Here is a 13218-nt window from a genome sequence, read left to right as displayed (position 1 = left end):
GTACATTGTTATTGGATGCATGAAATACGGAGCGATTCACGGCAGCAAGTTTGAGAGAATTCTCTGAGAACTATAAGAGCATTTGATTTCATAGCAGGCAGGAAGAAGATCTTAACCTGGTTCTTGGAAGATATAGGTAGACAGTCTTAAAACCTAGTTCAAATGTTACTTCATTCATTCAACAAATATTTGTTGAGTTCCCATAATGTATTGGGCACTTGATGTAGACACTGTTCCTGAACTCCTGGGGTTGCCACTCCCTGGCTCTCTCCCTTGGCCTCATGCCTTTAGTACAGCATTCAGCACACTGCATCGTATGTTCTTGCTCAGGGTGTCAGGTTCCTGTGAAAGATGTTGCACTTCTCAGAGACCAAGTTAAATTTTCCTGGGATCTGTTTCTATATGACAGTGTTTGGCATACCAGAAGAGCTCAGCGAATGAGTAAATAAATGAATAGACAACACAAGGAGGGAAAAAAGGGACACTGCATGGGGAACATGCATGGCTAAAGGTATAGAGGAAAGAATGACCACGGCATCTTTGAGAGAAAGTTCTAGCCTGGTCTGATAGAAGGGTTCATATTGGGACAGTTAGTGGAGTAAGGTTCAATGGACTTAGAGAATGGAAAAATTGGAATTTTAGGATGGAAAATATACTTTTTAGTTAAATTCACCAGATATGTATTAAGCTAATGAGCACCGGGGAGCTACCATAGCATTCTGAAGGAAATGGAAGAGGTTTGGGATAGGATGTGGTTATCTGTGGTACATTATAAAGGTTCCATTTACAGATCTGGTGGCTGTAACCAGGAAGGATTCGTATGGCAGAGAGGGAGGCAGAGAGGCAATGTACGGGTGTGTGCATCTACACGTGTGTGTTTAATGTGTGTGTATGGGGGTTGTAAGGAGAGAGGTATCACAGCTATCCAAGAAAAAGTCACGAACAGATGCTCCACATGGAAAAATTCCCATTTTGAACCAGCCAGAACATTTAAAAATAGATTGATAGGCCAACTTGGTCCCAACAGAGCTCTGAGAAAACATCCTCAGAATGCTGATTTACGGTTCACTCGCTCATGCATTCATTCCTGCATCCACTCAACAAATATGAACTCAGTCCTGGGCACTGTGCTAGGATCTGGGATTGCAGAGATGAATAAAATCAGGTCTGTTCCTGCAGAGGGGAAAAAAAAGGGCCCTACAAATTAAACTTACTCTGTTGGAGGATTAATCGTGTTAGTGATAAGATGAAATTGCTTGAAATTGAAGATGAAAAACTCCTCTGCAAGTTCCTTAAGCTTTCATTGAAAAGTCTGATATTTTCTGGCTCAGCAATGTGGCAAAATGGAAGGCAGATAGATGAACCTGGGGCCGAATGCATTTCTTACTACCTATGTGAGTTTATGTCTGTTTCCTCATTTGCAAACGGCCATGATTCCTGGATTACAGGATTCTCGTGAAATTTAAGGAAATTATCAATATACGCAAAGTGCCTAGAAGTGCATGGATCACCTCTGGGTTTGAGAGGCTGAACATAGACACCGCAATACCCAGGCTACATTGCTGGCTGGTTTCTAGTTACATCTGACCAATAGGAGGCACAGCAGATCAGAGGAAAAAAAGACAAGGAAGTTGGGATTTTTCTTCTCCACTTCCTCCCTCCCTCATCACTTTGGCTCTGAGAGAAGCCACATCCCCGTGGGATGCTAGGTCCATTAACAACTCCAGCCCCATTCTGGAACGTATACTGACTGGTTCTCCTGCCCCTGCTTCTTTAGTGCAGTGCTAACACTTCCTACGTTCCTTCCCCCTGCCTGGGTGATTCACTATCCTTTATTGGTTTCCTTACCTCTTCCCGGATCTCTGGGTGTACCCCCTTTTGCTAGCCTCACCATTTGAACCATCTTGGTTGAATTATAATTCCTACCAATACCTTGACTGGTACAAAGACATAAAATTTCACCAGCGAGGCCCAAACCTCTCCAAGTGTCTTCTCTGAGTTATTCTGTGCAAAAGAGATTTCTATGGTCAAATAAGTTTAGGAAAGCTGTATATTTGATTTCCCTCTTCAAGAGTCACGATATATATTAACATATTAAAGGTTCAGAGAAGCCTGAAATGAAGAAATGTGTTTAATTTTATTTAACAGCATTTTCTATACTCATTTGACCATGAAACTATTATTTCATGTAACACCTATTAACATCCCACACTTGAGGAAATGCTGAACTAGGCTAAACTAATAAGATAATTTGTCACATTTATAGCAGTTTGAGGGTGAGAGAACATTGGACTTGGGATCAAGATTTGCTACTCCTTGTCCCGAATCTGCCACTAACTCACAGGAGACCTTGGGCAGACACCTCACCCTAGCGGAACTCGGTCTCCATGCAGGAGCTGGAGAAATGATCCGTTTTCCCTCCCGCAAATCTGACTCCAATGCACACTCATAGTATTTTCATCAACATGAGCAATCTTGGCAGTTTGGGAAGAAGTATTCAGGAATGTTTTGCTTTGTTTCTTTTGCAACTGCAGCTTTTCACCCCCAGAATTTTACTTCTTCACAGTTTTTATTGCAACCGAGACTCCAGAATTTCAAAAGCACTTGTGTTGAACTGCACAGAAATGTTTGTAAAGCGAAATTCCGCTGTCTTCCATGTTCTTTCCATGATGCCACACTACAGTTTGCTTCTGCGGTGATACTGAAGGTATCTCCAGATCTACGGTTTATGATGCACTGCGTGTGTTACTTTTTACCTGGATATTTGCGCCTTGTAGAGGGGACAGCCCTGAACAGAGTCCGTAAAAACCAGTCACGTAGTGTAGTGGGTAGGAACCCTCTGTTCTCAGAAGGTCTAATCCAGAAAGGTCAAGTCTATACACGTTTAAACACTGATGATTCCTCCAGTGATGTAAAAGAGTCATGACTATTAAAAAGCCATCGAATATTGTCCTAAACCAGAGAAAAATCAGCAAAAAAAGAGCTATGTCTATAGCCATCACAATAACAACACAGACATTTAATTCTGCTTGACTGGTATTATTCCATACATAAAGCACAGGCCAGATATTTCTCCCAACAAGGCAAATTGTAGCTCACAGGAAATGGAATTGAATACAGATTTCAGTTCTCAGAGTTTTAGATAAAAATGTAAATGAAGAGCAAGACAATAATTAAACAAATCATTCGCAGGAATTTTTATGGCCTACTTAAAAACCATCAGCACAATTCAAGACACAGCAAGAAATTCTGAGTCCTCAAAATAATTGATCTGCAACAAGGCAAACACTCATTTAATCACCATCCTGGAGTTGAATCAAGGGAGCAGAGAGTTGGCGTCCGATTCCCCCTTTCTCATACTTTACTTTCTCCCCCCAGATATTTGAGGGGAAGGTAATGAATCAAATCTGAAGGAAAGATCACTGAGATACTCTTAATATTACCTAGTATTAGGATCTATCTATCACCCAATATCAAAGCGATCTGAGACGGTGGTGACTAGAATTACATATAAAATAAACCCACCCTTTCTAAATGGGGACGAGGAGAGGGAGGCACTCTGCATGCAGAATTACTGTTTTCTGTGTAATTTATAAATAAATGTCCAAACCAAAGATGAAGTGAAAATTGCTGCAACATAGGGGGCGCCTGGGTGGCTCGGTCGGTTAAGCGGCCTTCGGCTCAGGTCACGATCTCACGGTCCGTGAGTTCGAGCCCCACGTCGGGCTCTGTGCTGACCGCTCAGAGCCTGGAGCCCGTTTCAGATTCTGTGTCTCCCTCTCTCTGACCCTCCCCCATTCATGCTCTGTCTCTCTCTGTCTCAAAAATAAATAAAACATTAAAAAAAAAATTAAAAAAAAAATGCTGCAACATAGGAATCAAAATGTCTATGGTATTTCAGAACTGTTGGATCATGTCTGGAAGTAGAATGGTGATGTACCTGTTTGATTGCCCCCCAAACTGTCGCGTATCTGTATTATACACCACTCTGGACAGTCAAAGCCATATTTTAGAGGAGGTTAATGTAAGTGTAGATGTTTGTCAGGGTGAATATGTGAGAAGTATAACCACGGCTGGGGAGGGCCTAGAGTATCAGCTGGGGGGAACGGAGTCTTACAGAAGAGAAAATCTGGGATTGCAGACAGGAAGAAAGAATGACAGCACTTTAAACTACAGAAAGCAGGAGATTAGGGCAGATCTGGTTTCCTTATATAAGTGAGACACAGAAGCCCAGACACTCATGTTGTGCAAGTTCCCTAGTGAGTAAGTAGCAGTGCCAGGATGATAACTAAGAAGGGACGTCTAGGCTGGTGCTCCTCGCTGCCTGTTTTGTTGGCCCCCTAGCCAGGCTCTGGTCTGGACAGTTTTAGGACACATCAGCTACAGGGATGAAAGCATTTGCCATCTTAACTTCTAAGACACATGAAGGGTCATCCCAGGGGAAGAGACATAAAGCTGTTACCAGTTTGATTTAATTAAAGATCTATATTTTACTTAGAAACAATACTCTCCTCCTTCCATTTGCTTAGTGTGTTCATACCTTTATATTTATGGCACACAAAGGAACTGGATTCTGCAGCAAAAAATATATTAAGATCCTTCTTCCTTGCCATTGTAACTTTGGGTTTTCCTGTATAATGAACAGAGCAGGTAGGGTTTGCTTTATTTCTCCACACAGCCCTGAATTCCTTCCTCTCTTTGGAAAGTTCATCACCTTCTCCTCTGTGTTACTTCTGGACTTTGTACATGACTTAGATTAGATGCTCATCACCCTGACTACCTTTACAGTGGACAAAGAGGGGATTAAGAGCTTACAGTCAAACATATGTGGGTTGAAATCCCAATCTACTAAAAGGTAATCTGGACAAGTCAAATTCTTTTTTCCTTTAGTTTTCTCACTTAAAAAATGGGACGGTAGCTACTCCAAAGAGCATGTAGTAGATGTCATTGGTGTCTGGGCTGGGCACCATCCCCCAGCTGTCCTGAGTGTTTACTGGACCCTTCTCTGGAGAAATGCTCTCCTCTTCGGGGAAGCCTTTCACCCTGGAGGACCCCCTGCAGCCACTAATGCAAAATGAGGCAAACTCTGTGTATCAGTCCCAGAGGCTACATCCTTGCTTATGCCTTCCCTCTTCCCTGTGCTACTCCTTCACTCTCCTTTCCTTGAGAGAACATCCCCAGTCAATTACTTGCATAAGAGTCCCCTTTTGTAAGACGCTGTTTCTAGAGAACTTAGGCAGAATTATAAAGACTAAATGATAAGTCAGTTGCACTTTACCAAGCATGGGTGAAGAATTTTCCCAAAGTAGCTATTATCACATTATTAGGCACATATCTGGAACCTTTAGTGTAATTCCTGGCACAATGAGGTGCTCAATAAGTTACCCACAAAGTGAGGCTATGCAAAATCTTGTCTTGCCACCCATCTTGTCTCGTCTTGCATCTGATCTGAGTACTGTGAATATAATATCCACGCAGGTGTCTGCACTGATCTCATTCTCGACCATCTTCCCAAACACTCCCACCTGTATTCATTTCTATATATTTTCCTTTAAGCATAATAGCTATAAAAATGTCTATTGTATTTCTGAAGACGAGACGCCCATAGTGGAGAGGAAAAATACAGTTTCTATTCTCAAGAAGTATAAGTGTATTCTTAGATTTACTATCAACATAAAATAAAAGAACAATGCATATCATTAGATTGCAGGAAGTATTTAGGGGAAAGCCATTAAACTGTTTATAGGTTTTATAGTTTTATAAGTAACCACATTAATGGGATATTGATATATTTAAAGTAGTTACTTGCTTTTTCTCCTCTTGAAAATACGGGAGTAATGATAATACTGAGTATATGATCTGAAGAATTCAAATAGCTGAACTTGTGCTTTTTAAATTTATAATTCCCCACTGAAGCAGACAGCAGGCTATTGCAAATATGTAATGAAATTAAACCAGATCCTGACACTGGATGATTCAGATGTCATGACTTGTGGGATACTTTTGCTGGGAAAATCAATGGTGCTTCTGGGTTGCTTCCATTTACACAGCCATGAAAAGTCCATTTCCCCTCATTTTACTGTCCCTCCAATCTCTGTCTGCTGAATCCATGAAACCTTACTGGATACAAAAAATAGAAAAACACAATAAGCTAATTTGATGAATATGAGTTCCCTTTTGGCTTCCATCAGAAAGCATAAAGCTACATTCCCCATTGTTTGTTCTAGAAAGCGTTACAATCTCAGGCCAGGGGTGTTAGGGAGAAGTGGTTCAGCTTCCTGGATCTGTAGTATTTAGCCAGAAAGAAACATCCTATTATGAGACATATATGTGCTCAAATTTATGAAGAAATTCAACAGTTGGGCAAAAGAAGGGCACTTTGCATAAAAAGAAGGACACATTCCTACAAACCATTCTCCTTCAGATACTTTAGGGTTTGAGAAAACTTAGTGTTGAGAAAACACAGAAGCTCTAAGGGTGTACTTGGGAATGTCAGTGTAGAGTTGTTATGACATAAAAAAAATCCATAAATATATATCATCATGATGCCAGATGCTCTGAAAAAATATTAAGTAGGAATGTGGAAGTGCTGGGATATGCAGAGGGGAGGTATCGGGTCTAGGAGAAGAGAGGCTGTGGTCTGTACTCAGCAGGAAAATGAAAGAGAGGTAAGGAGGACACTGGCCTGGGCCCCCAACCGAGGAAGCAAACTGGCATCACAAGATGATGGAGACTTCCTCTCTTTCTATGGAGAATGGCTAATAAATAGTAATTAGCATTCAGATTCATAGGCCTATACTTTGGATTAAAAAAATCAAGGTAGAGAGAGAAATGTCAAGTAAGCTTGTCAGAGGTTACAGATATAAAAAATGTTATTTTGGTCATCAAGCGCAATTTCCATTTAGAGGGTGCCATGGGCTTCATGCACATTATCTGACAGCAGCCCAATGAGATGAGAAAACTGAGGCTCCCAAGAATCTACTTGAAGTCCTCAAGGTGTTATACATCCTTCGTGGTGGAGCCTAGCCTTGAGGACAGGACCACCCAGCTCTTAAGTTCTGGTCCTTAACTGCGAGGTGATACTGGCCAACACCATATTATAATCACCATTACAGATGTTAGTACTTTCAAGGGAGGAACTTAATGTCACTCTCCATATATCCCAGTACATACCACATGGCTTGACTCAGAAATATTCATTGGATGAATGAATGAGTGAATGGACCTGATAAAATAGTACCTAGGAGAAACTTGATTCTTAGGTATGCCTATAGACAGTATGGTCATGAATGGAAAATGAAAAAAAAAATTCCTGTTTCGTATTATTTATAATATTTCCTATAATGCCTTCCTCTATCGATAACATTTCTCCTAGCTCTGTGAAGAGCTCTCTAACCTTCATCCAAAGCGATCACTCCTTCTAAACTTTAATAAGTTTATTATAACAGAAAGAGGCCAAAAAGAACAATAGGCCTAGCTTTCGCTTAGACAAATATCAGTTTCCTCCTCTGTGAAATGGTGGTAATTCCTTACATTGGCACTTATTCAGTTAATATTTATCAAGTGATTTCTGTGTGATACACATGTATGTGCATGGTCCTAAAGCAAAAGAAATGAAGAGGACACACTTAATGATGGATTCTGTAACTTCACGTGGGAGGCAGACGTGTAAACAAATAATCACAACACTGTAGAAAATGCCACCCTGACGACTTTAACTACGGACCAGGGAGCACAAAAGAAAATGGCTGGGCTGAGCCCAGGGGTGTTATGGAGATGCTGTTCAGTGTATTGGCTATGAGCACAGACTCAGGATTCAAAGGCTTGGGTTCAAATCCTAGCTTGACCACTCATTGCCTATGTGACCCTGGGCAATTTACTTAATGCACCTGTCACTTCCCATTTCCTTGTCTATAAAATAGGAATATTATTAGTTCCAACCTCATAAGTTTGTCCTGAATGTGAAAAATGGCACGTAACATCTATTTAGCTCTGTGCCTAACACATAGTAAAAGCCTGATGAAGGCTTCACTGAAGAATCTTGGATAGTAAGTTGGAATTTGTTAGAAAGACAGGTGTTGCATGGAGAGGGATTCCACGTAGAACAAACCACATGCCAAATGGTTGAGAGGTGTGAGATTTTCTGTATTTTGATTTTATGACCCACTGTAAAAAATATACTTTATGTCACAATTTGACACACACACACATGCACACATACATGACCAAAACCAAACTTTAACAATACTTACTGTGTCCAATGTACTTGGATTCATTCCATTCCATTCTAATTTTTTAAAATGGCGATTCAAGCCCATTAGATTGATTTTGTGCCCTCTTAGTGGGCCAAGACCCACAGTTTGGAAGATACTTATTTAGGATAGGGTAGGTACTCTGGTTTTACAAGACAGAAGTGCTAGGCATAAAAGGAACAAAATCTGATTATGCCACACATTGTGCTTGGTCCCGGCCTTAATATAAATGAGAGTGTTCAGAGATGAGGCTGAAAGAAAAGTCAGGGTCCTTATCCTAGAGAGACCCACATAAACCATGTGGCAGAGGTCCAACTTGATCCGCAGGCAATGAGGAACCACTGGGGAACTGTCCCATTCTAGGTGTGGAGGGCTTGTGTGATCATTCTGGGGGGTGGTGTGTGGGATGGCGCTGCAGTGACAGGACTAGAGTGATGTCACTGAGTTATGCCTTGATGAAAAGTGTGAATAACTACTAGATTCTATGATGATAAACTTACAGTAAATTACATACCTCATCCTAAAATTCAGCGCCTGACCCAGGACATCGGACCTTCTATTGTATTTATAGTTGTACAAAGACGTGGCTGAAGGCTAGAGAAAGCGCAGGGTCTCAGGGCTGCTTTAGCAGATTTGGTTTCCAAGACTAGTGCATTCAGTAGTTACAGTATTAGAGAAGCTAGTCATGATGTAATTTTATTTTCTGCAAGTGATTTGAAAATATTTATGTACCCGGTCTGAATTCAAACCCATGGGAAATTATTTTTCACAAATAGAAATATAACGTATTTTCTGAAATAGTATGAAATTTAGGTGGCTATCAAAGGCTACATTTTAAAAATTCCTCCACTGGTACTTGGGGTCAGAGACAATTTGCAAGCAGAGATCTGGGCAAATTAGGATTTAATGCTTAGAGAAACTAACATTTAATGAGGGCTCACGGTGTGCAAGTGCTTTTATACATGTTGTCATAGAAGTTCTCATACCCACCTTCACTTAAACAAATTGTTAAATTAACAGGGATCTCATTCTTTTGATGAAGCTGTTGACTAATATCTATAACTCTAAATAACATGAGTGGCTGGTAGACTCTCCTTTAGAAAACTTGTGTACTTCTGATCATATGAACGGAACTATATGCTCACCATATATTTGTTTATTCAAATTGTACTTGTTATTTTTATCCTGTAATCTCCTAAGTAACATGTACATTGATGTGATATATTCACAAAGAAGAAAGATTTCTTTTTACGAAATCTAAGTTGAATGTTTTGGGCAGACTTGATAAACTAAATGAACTACCTAATAAAATGTTGAATTAAGTTAGCATAGGATGACTATAAAAGGACAGAGGAACGTGGTAACAAATTTTTAGGTGCTTTTAAACACTCATTTTATTTTAAAGAAACTCACAGTGAAAATCATTTTAAAAATGCTTTAGGGGTATATTTAATGCTGGGGTCTGGTCAGTGGGCCTTATTCTTCTAGAAGAGACCTTAGCTCTACATCAGAAGGTTGCTACATAAAAGAATTGTTGCATTTAATTTGAAATAAGCTATTTAATATCTTTATACATATTGTTTTTATTACTCCTTGGTATTCTAGTTACCTAATGCAGCATAGCAAAACATTCAAAAGTTAGTGGCGTAAGGTGGCAATAATATTTATTTTGCTCATGAATCTGCATTTTGGGCAGTATTGGGCGAGACAGCTGCACTCTCTGACCCTGACAGCTGAGGCAACTCAAAGGTCAAGGCCTGGGTCAAGGGCTAGTGAAGTCACATAACTGGCAGGTGATGATGAGAGGACTCAGACAGCCCTGGGCTGGTGACACAGACACTCTGTGGGCATCTCTTTCTGTCTCTCTGTGGCTTCTCTACCTGGTCTCTCCAATATGGCGGCTTTAGGGGAGCCAGACTTTTTACAAATCAGTTCTGAGCTCCCAAGATGCATATTTCGAGAGAGAGTGAGCCAGGAGGATGATCTAACCTCCTAAGTCACAGGGTGTCCTTTTCACTGTAACCTACTGATCAGGGCATTTACAAATATGCACCCAGATTCAAGAGGAAGGAACAAGGACCCTGCCTCAGATGGGAAAATGCCAGTGTTACATACACAAAGATCATATGGGGTGGGAGATATTTTGGTCATCTTTGGAAAATACTATCTGCTATACCTGCTTTAACTTACTATTATTTGTTTCCCAAATAACTGACTAAAGATTCCAGTGTCATTAGATAAAAAGAATTTCATTGTAATTAATTCTTGCAAGAGACCTACTGATAGCCATCCTGGGTACCTGGAAGCTGAGGCTCAGAGAAGCTAAGTAACAAAAGCCTGCCCTTTTCCCATGAATACTTGCTGCCTTTCTTCTTCTGATATGGATTTGGGACTTGTGTTTTCTATCCCAAGACCTAAAACCAGCCCAATCCATTAGAACATCAAGACCCAGAGATGGACAACATGGAGTAGGAGTTATTTCAGTTTCGTTACATACAATAGTCCAGCCACCACAGAGACTACTGGCTCCCAAACTTTGCTGCACATTAGCTTTCTTAAAAAAATCCTTATGTCCAGGTTAGAACCCACACCAATTAAATCACAGTGTCTTAAGATGGAAACCAGGCAGCAGTAATTTTTAAAGATTCCCAGTTGATCCCAATGTGAAGCAGTAAGAAAGCTCTGACCACAATTCTTCCCAATATAATTCTCTTATTTCAGGTTTCTACTGGGTTTTGCCTCTGTGTCTCTGTCTCTCTCTCTCTCTCTCTCTCTCTCTCTCTCATTCTTGCTATTGCACTTGACATCTCTAATTTTTCCCCAGACTGCGTATCCCGAGTGTTTGTTCTGAGTCTCGGTTTTCTCATCCACATTATAGGGATGATGATGATGATGGTGACGATGAATGTAATCTTACACTGTCATGTTCTCATAAGGATTAAGAGAGATAATGTAGGAGGCACTCAATAAGCTTGTTAAAATATTTGTTGAATGAATGAAAGAATCTGAATCATTTCATAGGTTTCTCTTATGACCAAAGAAATTAAGTCAACATGAGTCTGGTTTCAGGTATTAAACACAGATGAAATATTCATTTTTAGGACACATTTGTTTTAAATTTAACACATGAGTTCATGAATAACACTATAAAGAACCCATTCCTTAAAATATTAATATAAATATCTATGCACAAGGGGAAAATAATTGGGGAATTTTATCTCCTCTGACAAAGGGGAAAAAAGGCCATTTAAAAATATTACTTTCTCCCCCTCAGATAGAGAGTGGAGGTGAGTCACAAGAAATTCAAGTTCACATGAAAGAGCCATGATAAAAAATGCAGGTGGTGTGAAACATTTATAAGGGCCCAGTGTTAGGCGGTATGTAGGCTTGAATTTGAAATGACATTTTGGCATAAAACAGATCTCCCACAGGCAGATTTGAAACTTCCAGAAAAGTCTTAAAATGACATCTTTCAAAATGAACAATCATCAAATATGCCCAAGTCATTACCTCAAAGTACTTTGCTAATGAGACAGGCTGAAGAAATGGCTAAAAATAATTGACCCCAGTTTTACAGCTGAAAGTTGTAAAAAAAAAAAAAAACCCCAAAAAGCTATTGCAGGGTACGAACCTAGAATTAGACATTGGCAACTGTTTAGCATATTAAGTACAAACATTAGGACATGTCTCACTCAGCACAGAACAATTGCCAATAGCTTTTTATTCACGAATTTCAAATTGCTTCACAAATTACTTGGTGTCATATTTTCTCCTATAACTTTTATTCCACTTGTACGGTGCTAGTTTAAAAAAAGACATTTAAGCTGATATCTAATGAGATGTTTGCCCTATTATCTCGTTAGATCCTCACACAATGTTGTAAATTAGGCAAGGTAGGTTTTATTGTTCCCATTTTGTAGATAAAGACATTGAGGTCCAAAGAGGTTAATAACTTCCTCACATTTACATAGTCTTTTAAAGGCACTGTACCGTCTTAGTTAAACACAAACCACAGTACACACTTGTGTAAGAGTTCTTCAGGAAGGAAATCAAGATAGGAAGAAAAGAATTTATGTCTGTTAATTACATGTTATGTGAAATATTGGACACAATATGGAGACTTGCTTATGGTAGGTTAAATATGAAAAGTTGAATATAAATTGAATGTACCTAATAATTTCAACCTAAAAATATGCATAAGAAAAAAATGGGAACAAAATATACCAAAATGTCTATTGATTTTTATACAATTATTTCCTAATTTTCTGTCATAGACATGTATTATTTTTATAACTGCCAAAAATAATTAATTCATTAATTCAACCTTTCTACTGAGTGTCTCCTTTATACCAGGCATTGTGGACATTGTGTTTTGGCAGTGGGGATGACGGGGGAAAGCCCTGCCTTTAAGCAGCATATATTCCAGAGGTAAAATGGGAAAATCACTCAAAAATATTTCACATGGTGAGAAGTGCTGTGGTGACTAAGAATAACACAGCACAAACGCACGAAGTGGGAATAGGACAAACCTGAGCAGGAACTAAAAGGGTGTGAGGGCGCTCACTATGCAAGATCTCAGGAAGAAGCGCTTCTGGGCAGGAAACACAGAGATAAAAGCCTGAATTGGGAACAGGCTTCAAGTGTCGGAACAGCGCAGCGGAAATCAATAATCCAGGGCTGAATCATGCTGGACCTCAGGAGCCATGTGAGTGTCCGGACTTTATTTAAATGTGATGAGTACCATCGGAGTTTTCTGAATATGTGTTCTGGGGCAGGGAATCGTCAATGATCTGATTTGCACGATGTAAATATCCCTCTGGCTGCTGTGTAGGAAACAGCTTATAGGGAGCAGGAGAGGAATCGAGGAGGCCAGAGAGCAGCTGATGGCAACCATCCAAATTGTCCAGGCCAAACAAGAAAAGACAATGGCTTGCTTAGTGTAGCAGGCCTAGAGATGGGGACAAAT

At 39.9% G+C, this 13218-nt stretch overlaps 1 protein-coding gene across 3 annotated transcripts in view; it reads right to left on the bottom strand.

Moving 5' to 3' along the window:
- The window catches only part of DAB1 (DAB adaptor protein 1), a 1137940-nt gene that overhangs the window by 446023 nt on the left and 678699 nt on the right, over positions 1–13218 (bottom strand). The window lies entirely within an intron of this gene.

The sequence above is a fragment of the Panthera onca genome, chromosome C1 (genome assembly GCF_046562875.1).
Source record: "Panthera onca isolate mPanOnc1 chromosome C1, mPanOnc1 haplotype 2, whole genome shotgun sequence".
In the NCBI taxonomy this organism is placed as follows: domain Eukaryota; kingdom Metazoa; phylum Chordata; class Mammalia; order Carnivora; family Felidae; genus Panthera; species Panthera onca.
Note: the sequence above shows the minus strand (reverse complement) of the source record. Positions and strands in the feature narration are given on the sequence as shown.